General features: G+C 53.0%; 1 long non-coding RNA gene across 4 annotated transcripts; it reads left to right on the top strand.

Moving 5' to 3' along the window:
• Positions 1 to 4: 4 nt before the first annotated feature.
• LOC132678477 (uncharacterized) lies at positions 5 to 3,088 on the top strand. Of its 4 annotated transcripts, none has more exons than XR_009609618.3 (5): positions 5 to 117; positions 318 to 517; positions 991 to 1,135; positions 1,311 to 1,970; positions 2,671 to 3,088. It is a non-coding gene; the product is annotated as an uncharacterized LOC132678477 (long non-coding RNA). The 4 variants fall into 4 exon arrangements; XR_009609622.3 differs by having other exon boundaries at positions 1,311 to 1,433; positions 1,763 to 3,088; XR_009609620.3 differs by having other exon boundaries at positions 318 to 527; positions 1,311 to 3,088.
• Positions 3,089 to 16,950: the final 13,862 nt, after the last annotated feature.

The following is a 16,950-nucleotide window of genomic DNA, read 5'->3' on the forward strand; positions in this document are numbered from 1 at the left end:
ATGAGTGGCCGCGACACGCGCTAGTGGCCGGTTCCTCAAGGCTGGGCTCACTCTAAGGATTTTCTCTGCTCACTCGGCTGTGCTTCTCTCTAGTGAGCTCTGCCTTAAGGGGATTGGGTAGGGTAGGGTTGGGTGGAGTTGAGTGGGGAGAGGTAGTATGAGCTGTTCCCAGAATTTGTGAAGCAATCAAAGGCTGAGATAGTGTGTGTGTGTGTGTGTGTGTGTGTGTGTGTGTGTGTGTGTATTGAGGGGTGGTGAGGGAGGGCAGGGCATAGAGGGTTTGTGGTCAGTGACTAGCCTTTTTTTTTTTTTTTTAGAGTTTGCAAATGGAAGGATTTAAACCCCAACGCTGGATCCTGGTTCTCCAAATGAACCGGCTGATAGCGCGAGAGACGTGACAGGTCCTCTTTGGCGCCCCCTGTGTCCTCCACCTCTGTTTGCTGTCCCTTTCTGCTCCCGGTCTCCACCCCTGCAGACCCCACTGAACAGTTTCATCTCAAGGAACCTCCGGCCCGAAGTGAGTACAGGTCTGTAGGCTGAGTTTCAGCCATTTCTTTCTGACCGCAGGTTCCTGTCTAATGCGATGGTCCAACCGAGGCTGCGGCCAAATCCCAGCTCTCCCCGACACAAGGGCGGGTAACCACGCCTTGACAAGTCTTGGCTCCCACTCCATCTCATGAGATCGCCAAGCACTCTTGCTTGCCGCAGGATGCACAAGGTCAGCTTGGAGGTGAAAAGTGTCACAGAGCACCTGGCCTAAGGAAGAGTGACGAAGGATGCTTCCCACGACTCTCCCCACAGCTGCCAGCACCTGCTCTGCCACTGTGCTGGCTTCCCCCCTGCCCGCCACTCTGGGCTCCACTCCTTTTCTGTAAAATGGGACTCTAGTGGCCTTCACAGGATTGCTGCAAAGCACCATTTCAGAAATGAATGCGAATGTGATTTGCAAATGTCACTTGTCCCTTCAAGGCTCTGTTTCTTCATCCGTAGAATGAAGACTTTAGACAAGGTGCCCCGTGTGCCCTTCAAAGGAACACTCCAGGAGTCTTCTGGGGTCGGGCCTCCCCTCTCTGGCAGCCCGTCCACAGACAGATGGGGGAAGAGGGAGGCAAAAGACAACTAAGCTGACAAAGAGGTGACTTTGGGTGTATTATGTATGCGTTCGATTGTCTCTTTCCTCTTCTGTAAAACGAGGCTAATAATTCCCACTTTATAGAAGGTTAAATGAATACATGCATATGAATGAGTGATTTGGTGCTGAGCTCGGCAAGCATTAGCAACGCCCGCCTTAAGTTGGGTTTCCCTTTTAGGTGCAAACCCTGGAACGGGACGCAGATGCAAGTAATGTATTTGCAGCGGATCCCCAGGAGACACTGCAGGGGAGGGGAAAGGGGGCCAGGAAAGGGAGCATTATAGAGCCACTCCTGCAGAAGGTAAGTGGCACCCAGGCCCCCTGGGGAACCCAGGGAGCCCCTCAGAGTCACCCCAACTGTGGGGCCAGAGGGTTGAGGAAACCGGGCACGTATCATCACATCTCTGCCTTCCCCGCCACTGGCTGAGGGCCGCTTCTCTCTGGCTTTTGTCCCTGGATGTCATCCCTGGGAGATTCTTCTCCACCAGAGCACAGGGCTGGGCATTTAGGCAGTGGCCGTGGCCCTAGATGCAGTGGGAACAGACAGGAGTGTCCGTAAGGTGCACACCACGGTCTCCTAACCTTGACTTTGCCTCGGCCTCTGTTTCCTTAATGGGGCGCCCCCTGCAGCGTCAACCCCCGATCTGGCCTGCTGACCCCCCTCCTTCATGTCCCATGCTGCCTTTCTGGGTCTCATCCACGACATCTGATGCTGACACAGCCGTTCCCACTTCTCCTTTCCTGTCTCAACCTCAACATCCCGAAATCTTATGTTCTGTTTGACCGGGACGCGGTAAGGCCAGGCTCCTTGCCTGCGTGGAGCCTGCGTGTCATTGGGGTACGCCTTTCAGGGTCCAGTGCTACACCTGTAGGTGAATTTCCGGGGGAGGGGAGGGGCTGGCGGTGCTCTCTCTGCCACCCAGTCCCGGGCCACGCTGTCTGCCTACTTGGCAGAAGAGATTGCTTCTGACCCCGGGCCCCTCTGGGGACACCAAAGACGGATTGACGGGCGTCTCACAGAGGGACACGAGGGCCTTTGGGGGACACTGGTGGCCCCTAGGCAGGAGCCTACCCTTGCCCCCTCCACACCACTGCCTTTTATCCCCACCTCGTCTAATCTCCTTCCCTAGCCTCTCTCTCCACCACCCCTTCTTCCCCAGGCAGTCTTTTCTCCTCCTTATTCTCCACCTCTGGTCTCACGCCTGGTAGCTCCCAGGCTGTCTTGCCCCACAACGTGCTGCCAACCCAGCCTGGCAAACCAGAGGAAGTAGGTCCAGTAATCTGTCCCCTGCATTCTGCCCAGCTGCCCTCTTGTGCTGGGTCATGTGCCACCGTGAATGAGGATGTTGGGCACGACCATGACCTAGGACACACGAGAAGCCACCCTGCCTGGATCACCCAAGAGGCCACCTCCTCCCTGCAGCCCTTCCCACTCCACTCTCTACAGCCAGAAGTCATCCGGGAGAGGCAGGTGTGGGGGCTCTGAGGGGCTGATGGGTTTTTTGTTTGTTTGTTTTGCTTTGTTTTGTGTTTTGCAGGGGTGGGGCTCGGGCGCGAGCAAAAGCTGCGGAGCGTCTTAAGGCCTGGCCTCAGAAGTCACCTCGTGTCACCTCTGCTGCGTTGTGAGGGTCGAAGCACGTCACCGAGCCCAGCCACGGCGAAGGAGTCGGGAGATAGGACACGTTGGTTTAGTTGGAGTGGTGCAGTCACGCTGTGGAAGGCTGTGTGGCCCAGGATGGGGTGGCGGGGGGGAGGCCTTGAAACTGTATTTTACCCTCCACCGAAGTACAGGTCTCCTCCAGTCTCTGGCCAAGGGCTTCCTTGAACCCTCTCCCCCATGGCCATGTCTTCCGGGCTCCTCGGCCACTCGCGCCCGTGACCCTAACTCCCGGATCTCGCCGTCAGGGCATCCGTGGCCCCTCATACCTTGGCTCCCGGCACCCCAGCCTCTGACCCCACTCCCACCTCTCCTCCCTCCTGTCATTCGGCACCAACAGGTCCTTGACCTCAGTGGGGCTGTGGGTATGTCAATTTTCTACAGACCGTCAGCCTCCTTATACTGCCCACCAGCCTGACCCCACGGGCCATTGCTCCGGTCTCCGTCCCCCACCCCTTTACCTCCACCCTCAGCTCTCAGGCTCTTTTCTGACCTCGTGGTGTCCACCCAGCAAAATCCGGCCTCGGGCACAGCCAGCCCCACGCCCGCACCCACAAAGTTGAATGCGGCTGGAGGGAACCCCGCAGGCGTCCTGCGAGAACTGAGTTGTAACCCACCGTCGGAAGGCGGGGAGGAACGAAGAGGCGATAACAACCCTTCAGACCCCAGATCTGAGCCGTGGACAGTTAGGCGTGCGGACCTCTCCCTTCCTCCTTCTAGTCCGAGAGCCGAATCCGGGCACTGGCTCGTGCTGGCTCTTCCCTCCCACCGCATTCACCACACGTCCATGAAGTGCCCCCGATCTCGGTCGCACACCGGGCAATTACGGGGCTCAGAGGAGCTAGGCAGGGCCCGGAACCAGCGCGAACTCCAGGGGTGGTCTGGGGGCTGGCCGCACCTGCATCACGTGGGAGCTTGTTGAGAAGAAAGGTTCTCAGGGCCTCACCCCGGAACTGCAGAATCAGAATCCCCGGGGGCGGGTGTCGGACCCAGAAGCTGTGTTTGGGGCAAGCCCTCTGCTGCCTCTTGAGCACCTTTGGAGTTTGAGGATCCTGTCTAGACACTTGCTGATTAGCGTGTGACACCAAGACCCGGGCGCTCGTCCAAAACGGCAGGCCCTGGGACCTCACCACGGGCCCCCTGAAAGAGAAACTGCGTTTTCACCGGGCCCCCCAGGGATCTGTCACGGGCCCGGGGGCTGGAGGTGGCCGAAGGACGCGTCCCAGGGCGTAGACGCTCAGGAAGCCTTGGGTGACTGGTTGTCGCACAGAAGGAGCACCCTCGCCGGGCTGCCCAGATAGGTTCCACTTCCCGGGCCCCCGTCCTGGGCCCTGACCTCGCATCTGGTCCCTACGCTGTATTAGCGAGGCTCAGGGAGAGTCGCGCCTACCCGTCGCCGGTGGGGGTAGAAATCCGGTCCCCCTCCCCGGAGGGCTCTTTGGCCATGTCTGCCGCGCCCCAGGCTGGACGGACGGAGCAAAGGCCGTGTGCCCTGGATGCCGCCAGCAGGAAGGCCCTGGTGGGGAAGGTACAATGTCTCTGGAAGGAAGCAGGATGAATGGCTAATATTCCTGGTCCCTGGGGAGGGAAACAGGTGCGCCTGGGGGAGACACCAAGCCCGAGTTTTCACTGTCTGTTACTTTGTACCGCTTGGCTTTTGTACCAAGTACAACTGTTATCCGCCTGGTGGTTTTCTTTCCTTTTTTTTTTTTTTTTTTTCAATATGTGAAATTTATTGTCAAATTGGTTTCCATACGACACCCAGTGCTCATCCCAAAAGGTGCCCTCCTCAATACCCATCACCCACCCTCCCGTCCCTCCCACCCCCCATCAACCCTCAGTTTGTTCTCAGTCGCCTGGCGGTTTTCAAAATGGGGTCCAAGGACCCCTAGGGGTCTCCCACACCCATGCCAGGGGTCCCTGAGGTCTTCCCTTTTCCAGCTACGTCCCTGTGTGCGGCTGGTTTTCCTTCACAGACTTCAGCCAAAACGATCACAACAGACGGGGCGGTGGGTGGGGGAGGAGGGGGTGCGGGGCGGGCGGTGGGGCAGAAGCAGCTTTGGGGATCCGGCCACTCTTTGCACTGACATTGTTTGCATCCGGGGAAAACAAAATTATTTTCCCGCAAGTGTTACTTATGTTATGATGTAACAGTTTCATTCCTGTTACTTTAAGGGAATCGCTGAATTTGGGTTCAGGGCTCAGTTTTAGTTCCTGCTACGGTACATTTTTTTTTTTTTTTTAATTTTTTTAATGTTTATTTTTGAGAGACAGAGAGTGAGAGAGCGCGTGTGTGAGCGCTAGTGGGGGAAGGGCAGAGAGAGGGGGAGACCCAGAATCCGAAGCAGGCTCCAGGCTCCGAGCTGTCAGCACAGCGCCCGACGCGGGGCTTGAACTCACGGACCGTGAGATCGTGACCCGAGCCGAAGTCGGACGCGTAACCGACTCTGCCACAGTAAATATTAATAATCCACATAAACAAAGGCTCGTTGGTATCTGCAACGGTACTGTAGACATACACATTCCTGAGACTGAATCTTGAGAACTGTTGGTTCGGGGCAGACTGATATAGCTACATTCTTGCAAACACCCGGTTCCACCGAATAGTAGCTGGTGACCCAGGGCAAGCTCGCTATTTTCCTGAGCCTCACTTTTCCCCTCCGTGAGCCTTAAGGAAGGGATGCGCCTAAGACCTTTAGTACGTAGAGTTAGTGTTATTATGGCTCCCTAACCCCTACGGCAGACTCAGGCGACCCAACGACACCGTCAGTGACATTAAGTCGGTAGCCGGAACTTGGCCACGGGAAGAGCCTTCCCGGCCCCGGGGGATCAGCAAATGCCACGCGTTGATGCCTTTTTCGTTCTTTCCTCCCGGAGAGCTGATATGGATCCTTTGCCAGCTCACACTGCCGGGCGACCGCAGGCCGTGAGGGCACAGGGCCTCAGTGTTAAATCTGTGTGGCCTCGGGGCGCCTGGGTGGCTCAGTCGGTTGAGCGGCCGACTTCGGCTCAGGTCATGATCTCACGGTCCGTGGGTTCGAGCCCTGCGTCGGGCTCTGTGCTGACAGCTCGGAGCCTGGAGCCTGTTTCCGATTCTGTGCCTCCTCTCTCTCTGACCCTTCCCTGTTCATGCTCTGTCTCTGTCTCAAAAATAAATAAACATTAAAAAAAAAAAAAAAAAGTTAAAAAAAAAAATCTGTGTGGCCAAAGGGACCTAATGAGAAAGTTTGCCTCTCAGTGTATACGAACCTCGGGTCTGCGCAGAAACTAGCTTTTATTTGAGTGCCTGCCCTTTGCACAACTAGCCGGGGGCCCAGCTGCCTGATTTCAAGGGGATCCCCTCACACCGGAGGGGCGCCCGCTCACAAGTCCGCGGCGGCTCAGCCCAGTTCTCTCCACCGAGCGAGGCTCAGGCCTTGCCCGCTGCCCTGGGTGGGGGCGGGTGGGGCTCAGGTTCAGGGCACCCAAACACGGGCTCTAGCCAGGGGTCTGCACCTTCGGGCTCGTGCCTTCGGTCCAGGCGTCTCGGAGCCACTTCGTCCTTCCCTTTTTCTGGACTTTCTGGTCTCCCTGCCGTCTTCCTTTTCTTTCTGTGGATTTTCACTGGGGCGTGAGGAGGAGGGGAGGGGGTATTTAGTTCTGTTTACTGGCCTTCATTTTTGGTGTTTGCCCCCACCCCCCAAGCACCAGCTGGCCGCGTGCCTGTCACTGAAGATCCTGTTCAAAGTTTTCATCTGATAATCTTGTGCTCTTTCACCTCCTACAGACCGGGCTGGAGAGGAAGGTCTAGGAACAGAAATTTCTTCCAACTCCCTTTGTCCTGCACCAGCATTTCCTTCCCTAAATTGCCCCCAGCGTGCCCCCCTCCCCCTGCTCCAGGGCCTCCCCTCTCCCCAAGGGAGCCCCCCTCCCCCTGCTCCAGGGCCTCCCCTCTCCCCAAGGGAGCCCCCCTCCCCCTGCTCCAGGGCCTCCCCCTCCCCCAGGGAGCCCCCCTCCCCCTGCTCCAGGGCCCCCCTCCCCCCAGGGAGCCCCCCTCCCCCTGCTCCAGGGCCCCCCCTCTCCCCCAGGGAGCCCTCCTCCTCCTGCTCCAGGGCCCCCCTCCCCCCAGGGAGCCCCCCTCCCCCTGCTCTAGGGCCCCCCCTCTCCCCCAGGGAGCCCCCCTCCCCCTGCTCCAGGGCCCCCTCTCTCCCCCAGGGAGCCCCCCTCCCCCTGCTCCAGGGCCCCCCCTCCCCCCCAGGGAGCCCCCCTCCCCCTGCTCCAGGGCCCCCCTCCCCCCAGGGAGCCCCCCTCCCCCTGCTCCAGGGCCCCCCCTCTCCCCCAGGGAGCCCCCCTCCCCTCTCCCCCAGGGAGCCCCCCTCCCCCTGCTCCAGGGCCCCCCCTCCCCCCCAGGGAACCCCCCTCCCCTCTCCCCCAGGGAGCCCCCCTCCCCCTGCTCCAGGGCCCCCCTCCCCCCAGGGAGCCCCCCTCCCCCTGCTCCAGGGCCCCCCTCCCCCCAGGGAGCCCCCCTCCCCCTGCTCCAGGGCCCCCCCTCTCCCCCAGGGAGCCCCCCTCCCCCTGCTCCAGGACCTCCCCCCCAACGCCGCTTCACTGCTGTCCACACAATGCTACTTTCTCATCTTGAGTTCCCATTTTGAGCCTCCTATCCTCTTTGTGATGCTTCCAATCATGCCTGTTTCATGACGTCTCTGTAAAGAGGACCCAGAGTCCCTTCAAAGGCCTTTCCAAAGATGGCTGTTGGGGGGGGCCTCCCCAGGTCGGGCGAACCTGAGGCCAGTTGGGCCTCCCTGCCCCGGGCTTGCATTTTCAGTGGCCTTAGTTACACAGAGCACCGGGGAGGGACTGTCCCTGGGAGAAGAGACCAAGACCCCCCATCCTTCCTCCTGGCGCTCAAGGAGGGAGGTCTGGCAGTATGGCCCACAGGGGTCTAAACCAATTACCACTGGGGGACAGAGACAGAGTCGGTGGACCGCCCCTCCCAGGGCCTGCTCCCAAGAGTAGAGAGGACAATGGCTGTGGCTCGAAGGCCGTGACCTCCCGCGCTCACCACGTCCAGGTCCTTTAGAGGGCACTCTTGGACCGTGGCAGAGGCGTCATCCAGGGCCTGATGTCGAAGGTCCTCCTGCTGTCTGGGCGGTAGAATTCCCGTTTCAGCACAGCGAGGCCAGAGGACGCAGGACCACAGGCCAGGCCACCAGCCGCCACTAGGGATCCCATCAACAAGCAGTCCGCCCCCTGCCCGCAGCCCCAGGGTGTGGCCTCGGGCATTCGTGGGTGGGCAAGGTGGGGGGAGGCACGGAGGCTTCCCGGGGACCCACGGGCTTCAAGAGCAGTTGGGTGCGCGAGGGATCCCGCTTTCCAGGCTGGGGACGTTTCAGGGAGAGGGGCTGACAGCCTGGCTGTGCCGCTCTCTCTTGTGTCGTTCGCTCCTCTCCCGCTGCCGCCTTACTGTCCAGGGCACCGGCCTGTCACGCTTGGGTCCCAATTACGGTTCCCTCAGACGCCCACCATGCGATGTGCAGTCTCGGGCAATTTTCTCCACCACTTGCCTCGAGCTTCAGTTTCCCCACCTGTAAAACCGGGATAATAACCTTTCTTTCTCTGGCTTGTGGCAAGAATTAAATGTGATTCCCCACGTGCCTGGCAGCCGGCAGGTGGGAACCGAGTGGCAGTCTATTTCTTCCGCCCAAGCCTCCATCAAAGTGGCAAATGTGTGGCAAAAGTGCCTCCTGCGTGCAAAAAACAAAAAAGCTGTCCAAGAAGCTATCCAAGGACCCCCACCCCCCACCTCCGCGCTGAAAAGGCAAGGAGAGACTATCTCAAGGAGGTGCCCTATTTATGTGCTGACCACCACACGCTGTTCCGGGATATCATGGAACCTGTGTTACCTCTTTTCTCTCCAACTTGACTGGAAGCTTCTCAGCAGCTGGACCCGGGCCCCACCGTCTCGTGCACGGTTTCCACAGCACCCTGCACAGAGCTACACGAACGCAAGGTGCTGGGGGTCCCCACCTGTGCACTGAGGTGTGCGTGCGACCACGGGTGAGGGTGACGTGTGACATCTTTTGTTCAGAGCGACGTTGTCAGGCACCTGAGTGCGAAATCTTCCTGCTCCCAAGAAAGAGGTGAGGGGAGAAGGGACAAATGGTAGAGACCTGTGTCCCGTGGCTGGTCCAGAATCTGGCCGGGCAGGGGCTGGCATGAGGCCGAGATCCTGGCGGTGGTATTGGGGGATGGCTGGTCTCTCCAGTGGGGTCCAGAAGCTACAGCCTGGGCATGGTTGCGACCAGAATCAGTGTCGGGGTGACCGGGGATTCTAGGAGCTGAGTAGAAAAGGGCAGGAATGCCCGTAGCCAGAAACAGGTCAAGATACGTCTCTCGGATGAAGGGCTTATATACAGAATAGATTAAACCGCCCCCCACCCCAGGAAGTCAATATGGAAACGACAACCTAATTTTCTTTTAGATAGGCAAAAGACTTCATAAAAGAGGACATCCAATGAACCAACACGTACATGAAAAAGTACTCAATATCACACTAATCATTGGAGAAATGCAAATGGAAACCACAGTTTTAGATAGGTAGAGATAGCAGCACATACCCACCGGGATGGCTGAGTGAGGAAAGAAGGAAGGAAGGAAGGAAGGAAGGAAGGAAGGAAGGAGGGAAGGAAGGAGGGAAGGAAGAAAAAAGAGAAAGAAAGAAAAAAGAGAAAGAAAGCAAGAAAGAAAACAAGACAGCAAGAAAGCAAGCAAGAAAGGAGGAAGGAAGGGAGGGAGGGAGGAAAGAAAGAAAGAAAGAAAGAAAGAAGGGAGGGAGGGAGGGAGGGAGGAAGAAAGAAAGATTCCTAACAATAGTCAATACCAAGTGTTGGCGAAAATGTGGATCAACCAGAACTCTCACGCACCGGCGGAAAGTATAAATTGGTACAACCACTTAGAAGACCGCTAAGCAAAATGTAAAGTGAAACGTATGCCTTCTCTTTGACCCGGAAATGCTACTGCAATCTCTACGCTCAAGACAGAGAGGTACAGGTGGACCCAAGAGACATGCCCAAGAGTGGTGCTAGTAACTTTATTCGGAATAGTCCCAAACTGAAAATCCCAAATTCCTATCAACAATAAAATGGGTAAATTGCGGGACGTCCATATGATGAAATACTACACAACAGCATAAAAGGATAATCAGCTGCTACTATATACTACATTAGTCCATTTCTATTGAGTTCAAGAACGGTCAAAACTGACGCATGGAAATGGAAACAAAACAGCAGTTACCCCGTGGGTACGGACTGGGAAGTACCCGGTCAGGGAATGTTCTGGCTTCTGGCAACGTCCTGACTAGCGGTTACACGGGTGTATACATATGCGAAACCTTAAGATGAGTGTACTTCAGGCTGCATCTCAGTTTAAAAATCTTAATTTTTTTTTTTTTTAAGATAAATCGCCCAGATATGTGACTGCCGAGTTGTACTGTAAGGACATGGTTTAGTTTTGGAAGAAACAGCCGTACTCTTTTCCAGAGTAGCTGTATTATTGTCTATCCATGACGGCAATGTGCAAGGGATCCCGTTTCTCCCCGTCGTCACCAGCATTTGGTTTTGTCGCTGTGTTTTGTATTTCGGGCATTTTTTTTTTTTTTTTTTTCCAACGTTTTTTATTTATTTTTGGGACAGAGAGAGACAGAGCACGAACGGGGGAGGGGCAGAGAGAGAGGGAGACACAGAATCGGAAACAGGCTCCAGGCTCCGAGCCGTCAGCCCAGAGCCCGACGCGGGGCTCGAACTCACGGACCGCGAGATCGTGACCTGAGCTGAAGTCGGACGCTTAACCGACGGCGCCACCCAGGCGCCCCTCGGGCATTCTGATAGGTGCGTGGTGGTAGGTCGTGGTAGTTTCTACTTACATTTTCTAATGACTAATGATATTGAAGATGTGTTCATGCGCGTGGCTGCCATTAGTATGTCTCCTTCGGGGAGATGTCCGTGTATGTCTTTGCCCATTTTCTTTCTTTTTTTAATTAAAAAAAAAAAAGAATCTTTATCTTCGAGACAGAAAGAGAGACAGAGCATGAGCAAGGGAGGGGCAGGGAGAGAGAGGGAGACACAGAATCCGAAGCAGGCTCCAGGCTCCGAGCTGTCAGCACAGAGCCCGACGCGGGGCTCGAACTCGAGGACCGCGAGATCATGACCTGAGCCAATGTCGGACGCTTAACAAACTGAACCACCCAGATGCCCCATGTCTTTGCCCATTTTCTAACTGGATTTTTTGCTTTTGAGTTTGAAGAGTGCTGTCCATTTTAGATACAAATGTTTTGCTGGAGATGTTGCTTACAAATATTTGCTGAGTCCGTAGCTTGTGTTTTCGTCAGCTGAGCAGAGGATTTCGAAGAGGAAAGGTTTATGTTTCGAAGAAGGTTAATTTAGCAATTTTTCTTTTTATGGATGGCGCTTTTGGCCTCAAGTCTAGGAACACGTGGCCTTGACGCAGAGACCAAAGATCTCTGCTTTGTCATCTTCTGGGGTCTTGCATTTGACATTTTATAATTAAGGCTGTGATCGATTTGAGTTAATTTTTGTGTGAGATGTGAGGTTGAGGCTGACGGCTGTTAGTTTCTTCCCGCCTGTGGCTATCTACTTGCTTCAGCACCGTTCGTTGAAAAGGCTGTCATGGCCTCTTCGTCAAAAGGCAGGTGGGCGTCTTTTTTTTTTTTTTTAATTTTTTTTTTAACGTTTTTTTATTTTTATTTTTGAGACAGAGAGAGACAGAGCATGAACGGGGGAGGGGCAGAGAGAGAGGGAGACACAGAATTGGAAGCAGGCTCCAGGCTCCCAGCCGTCAGCCGTCAGCCGTCAGCCCAGAGCCCGACGCGGGGCTCGAACTCACGGACCGCGAGATCGTGACCTGAGCTGAAGTCGGCCGCTTAACCAACTGAGCCACCCAGGCGCCCCCAGGTGGGCGTCTTTGAGAATCTAGTTCTACATCTTCTGTTTTGTCCCATTGATCTGTCTATCCCTCTGCCAAAACCACACTGCCTGGATTACTGTAGATGATGTTCTGAAATCAGATGAAGTGATTCCTCTGGCTTTATTCCTCATTTTCAAAATTGTTTTAGCAGGGGCTCCCGGGTGGCTCAGTCAGTTAAGCGGCTGACTTTGGCTCGGGTCATGATCTTACAGTTCATGAGTTCAAGCCTGTGTCGGGCTCTGTGCTGACAGCTCAGAACCTGGAGCCTGCTTTGGGTTCTGTGTCTCCCTCTCTCTCCCTGCTCCTCCCCTGCTCCTTCTCTGTCTCTCTCTCGAAATTAAATAAACATTTAAAAAAATGTTTTAGCAATTCAAAGTCCTATGACTTTCCATATAAATGTAAGAATAATCAGCTTGTCTATGTCTTTTTGTACAAAAAGACCTTTGATGGGATTTTAATCTAAATTGTTTTAAACCTGTTGATCAATTGGGGGATAAACTGACATCTTTCCTATGTTGAGTCTTGCAACCCATGTACGTAGGCTGTCTGTCTACATTTATTTAGGTCTTTGACTTCCTTCACCAGCATTTTGCAAGTCCTAGCATCAAGTCCTGCAAATGTGTTGGTAAAGTGGTACAGAAGTATAATCTAAAAGCTTTTTGGAGCAATTGTAAATGGTATTGTGTTTTTAGTTTTGGGTTCATTAATACATAATAATGTGGTTGCTTTTTGTTTGTTGGGTTTTCTCCTCCCTGCAACCTAGCTAAACTCAGTTATTGGTTCTGAGTTTTTTAGTAGATTCTTTGGGATTTTCTCTGCAGGTGACCATGTCTTCCTCAAATAGGCACTAAATTTTACTTCCTCTGTTCCAATTTGTATGCCTTTTATTTCTTTTTCTTCCTTGCCACTGGTTAAGCTCTGTGGTAGGAGTGGTAAGGAAGAAATAATGGACATCTTGCCTCGTTCCTGATTGTGGAGCAAAGCCCTGACTTTCATCAGTGTGATGGGGTCAGTGGCTCTCTGTAGTTGTTGTTTATCACTTTGAGGAAGTTTACATTCATAGTTCACTGAGAATGTTTGTTATGAATGGGTGAACGGTTTTGTCAAATGCTTTTCTCTGTCACTATTTGATAAATGGCTCCATTTCTTGTAAGATTTTGCACTTAGGATCATATGTTCCTAGTATTCTTTTGTTATCCTTTTTTTTACTGAAGGGTCTGTAGTGATGCCCCCTGTTTCAATCCTGACATTAATTGGTGTTCTCTCTCTCTCTCTCTCTCTCTCTCTCTCATGTCTTGCTAGAGGTTTACCATTTTTGATGATTTTTTGGAAAAACCAGCTTTTCATTTCATTGATTTTGTGTGTTGCTTTTGTTTTCATTTTGTTGATTTGTTTTTTTCCTTCTTTCTGCTTATTAGGTTTATTTTGCCCTTTTCCTAGTTTCTTGAGAAAGAAATTTAGATTACTTATGTGAGACCGTTCCTTTCTAACTAAGCATTTAGTGTTGCACGTTGTCCTATTAGACCTGCCTTAGTTACACCCCCACCGACCTTGACTCATTATGTTTTTGTTTTCATCTAGTTCTATGTATTTTCTATTTCCTTTGAGACTTCCTCTTTGACCCATGGATGATTTAGAAGCGTGTTTTTAAATTTTCAAGTGTTTGCAAACATTCCTGTCATCTCTCTGTGATTTTTAGTTGATTCCATTTTGGTCTGAGAACATATTCTGTGTCATTTCAATTTTTTAAAAATATTTTTGAAGCCCTGGATGTGCTTTATCTTGGTGAGAGTTCCATGAGAACTCGAAAATATTCACTAGTTGTGAAGGGATTGAAATCCTATATTAATTCCCTTCCTGGCGAAAGATACTTGGAGAAGCCTTTTTCATGACGAAACCCTGAGTGATACAGGACAGTTCCATCCTGCACCGTACAGCAATCCATCCTGAAATTCCTTCCGCACTTTCTGTCTGTTCCCAAACTCTTTCTCATCGGCTGCCGCATTGCTGAGTGTCTTCCCTTTTGGCCCCTCACGACCTTGTCAGTCCCCCTGGTGCCTACCTTATCTTTGTTCCCAGACCTCACATCACACCCACTCCCCATGACAATCAATTCTTTTCTTACCTACGGAAAATTTCCCTCTCTCAAATTAAAAAATGTGTGCCCTCCTCCTCACCCCCATCGTCTCATTAAGAACCTTCTTTGTGATCCATCCTTCTTAGAATGCAGAGGGGACTATAAGTAGCAGATAACTCTCTCCACTTCCTGGGGCTGAGCTGACCCCACCCTCGGATCGATGGTGCACATGTCTTCTTCAGCATCTGTTCTGAGATCTATGTTGTGGGAAGTGCATTCTAGAGTCTATAATCCTTCTAGACTCCTTGGACAACAACAGCAGAATCTTGGTATTCTTGATGCCCTGGGTTATTTTGAAACCTGCTGCCAATATTCCATAGCTCTCTCATGGGAGTAGGGAACATGCTCTTGTTGATTTGTTCTTCCTGATACTAACCTCAGACACGAGGGAGTCAAGAAGGATCAGGATACAAATCTATTCTCTGCCACCGGACGGCCGTGCAACCGTGTTGTGTCATGTAATCTCACACTGCTTTAATCGTTACCTGTAACTTGGACGCCTACAAAATCGTGAGAATCACCTGATACACCATGATGAACGCTGGGCATGAGACTGTTCAAAAGATGACAGTCCTTCTCATCGTGTGCTGCTTCGTTGTTACGTTGTTGCTATGACATCGCATGTCGGTATCCCTTGCTTCTCCCTCTTCCTAGCTTTCCTCTTCCACTCAGAGAGCTGCTTGCATACCTGAGAGCATGAGTAATTCCTGGGCACACTGACAGTGGTCTGTTGAGCCTCTCTTGCATTTACGTGTGGTTGGATCAGTGAGTTCTAGCCCATGGAACTGGCCGAACGTGATGTGAGCAATCTCTAGGCCTGCTCACAAAACCCTTTCGTGCCCTTTGCCCCACCTCTTGGGCGATACGTCTTTATATATTTTGATCAGGGGGCCGACTTTAGTGATACCAGACTCAACGATATGCAGGGTGCCTTGCTCCCTAAATTAAGGATGGGAGGCAGACGGCCGCTAATTAGTGACCCTGATTAGCTATGCATGATCCAGAAATGCATGTTTAAGTTCATCATGCATTTTGAAATTTGTTTGTTGGTAGATAGCATTTTCTTTAAAAAAAAATTTTTTTTTAAGTTTACTTATTTATTTTGAGAGAGTGCAAATGCGAGCAGGGGAGGGGCAGAGAGAGAGAGAGAGAGAGAGAGAGAATCAGAAGCAGGCTCATGCACTGTCAGTGCCGAGCCCGATGTGGGGCTCAGACCCATGAACCGTGAGATCGTGACTTGAGCCAAAATCAAGAGTCCGCCACCTAATCGACCGAGCCACCCAGGCACCCTGGTAGAAAATGCTAGCATCTTCTTAACTGTTGTAAAAGTTGGTACCTTGAAGTGGCGCCATACAAAAACCATAGTTTCGGCTTAATGTTCAGGCAGTGGGCAAAGAGACTGATCTGAAGAACCGTGAAGACGTGGTTTCTGGCGTTGGGGGCAGCGGGAGGGGTGGCCAGCGAAGGGGCGCAAAGAATCTCTTTGGGGTGATGGAAACGTTTATACCGTGACTGCGGCCGTTGTTTCCCCGGATACGTACGAGTGCCGAAATCCATCCAATTGTAGGCATTAAACAGATGCAATTTATCGTCCAGAACCTGTATCTTAATAAGCTGATGCGAAAAAGCAGCTGTCATCTCTGGTAAACTCCCCGTCTAATATCGGGTTCCCAGACCCTGGGGTGGGGGAGGATTCATTGAGCACTCTCAGGAGAAACCAGCAAGCAAGGGGGTGAGTCAGCAGGACAGGGAGGGAGGAATCCAGCAGGACTGTGACCTCAGGCGAAGTCCCCCCTCTGCCCCGACTTGCTCCTTGTTATAAGGAGGCATCATGTGCACATTTTCTTCAGGTTGTTTTAAGAAATGCAGGGGCGCCTGGGGGGCTCAGGTCATGATCTCGCAGTTCGTGAGTTCGAGCCCCGCGTCAGGCTCTGGGCTGACCGCTCAGAGCCTGGAGCCCGCTTCAGATTCTGTGTCTCCCTCTCTCTCTGCTCCTCCCCTGTTCATGCTCTGTCTCTCTCCGTCTCAAAAATAAATAAAACATTTAAAAAAAAAAAAAAAAGAAATGTAGCATCAAAGCACAGGTGTCCTGATCTAAAAGTCGGCTGCTGGGGTTTGGGTATGGGCTGCTGGAGAGGGACGAGGGGGCCCCCAGCCCAGCCGTGAGTCACATCCAGACCTGTAGGGAGGTGGCCGCACAGTGGGGCTAGAATCAGGCAGAAGGGGGATCCCGGCCCAGCCCCACCGCGTTCTGGTGATGTGATCTTGGACTCATTGCTTAACCAACTTGCCTCAGTTCCTCCTCCGAGAGATGGTAAAACACAAGTGCACTTACCTCGCAGACTCGCCGAGAGAGGTTTACTCCGCACGAAACACGGAAAGCCTTTAGCAGAGGCCCTGCTGTGATAAAAGTGCTCAGGAAAAGCTGTTTTGATTATTAAACAGTCATTTCTCTGCCCCTCGTCTCCTCCTGCAACTTCCTTCCGCGGAGGCAGCCCCCACCCCCTGTCACTCCTGCAACCGTCCGAGTCCTTTCTGTCCCCTCGTACTGGGGGCTGACGGCTCTTTGATCTTTTCCACAGTGGAGACTTAGGCACATTTTGTGATTCGTTCAGGATTCGTGCTGTGCAACACAGACAGAGGCTTGACACGTTTAAAAAGTATCCAGACTGGGGCGCCTGGGCGGCTCAGTGGGTTAAGCCTCCCGCTCTTGATTTCAGCTCAGGTCATGATGTCGTGGTTTGTGAGTTCAAGCCCCGCGTTGAGTTCTGCGCTGGCAGTGAGGAGCCTGCTCGGGATTCTCTCTCTCTCTCTCTCTGCCCCTCTTGCTCTCTCTCTCTCTCTCTCTCTCAAAATAAATAAATAACTTAAAAACAATAGACAAAACGTATCCCGATTAATCTTCCTCTGTGACAATGAACCCTCAGGCCTGTCCACCCCAATGTCACACTTCTGGGTGTCCTTCCAGCCACTGGGGGTCGCAGAAGCCTCCCAAACGCCATGCTCCTGAGTCGTGAACAAAGCAGAAATGAAATTTTCTCTCGGGGGAGAAACATTTCT

The sequence above is a fragment of the Panthera onca genome, chromosome A2 (assembly GCF_046562875.1).
Source record: "Panthera onca isolate mPanOnc1 chromosome A2, mPanOnc1 haplotype 2, whole genome shotgun sequence".
NCBI lineage: Eukaryota > Metazoa > Chordata > Mammalia > Carnivora > Felidae > Panthera > Panthera onca.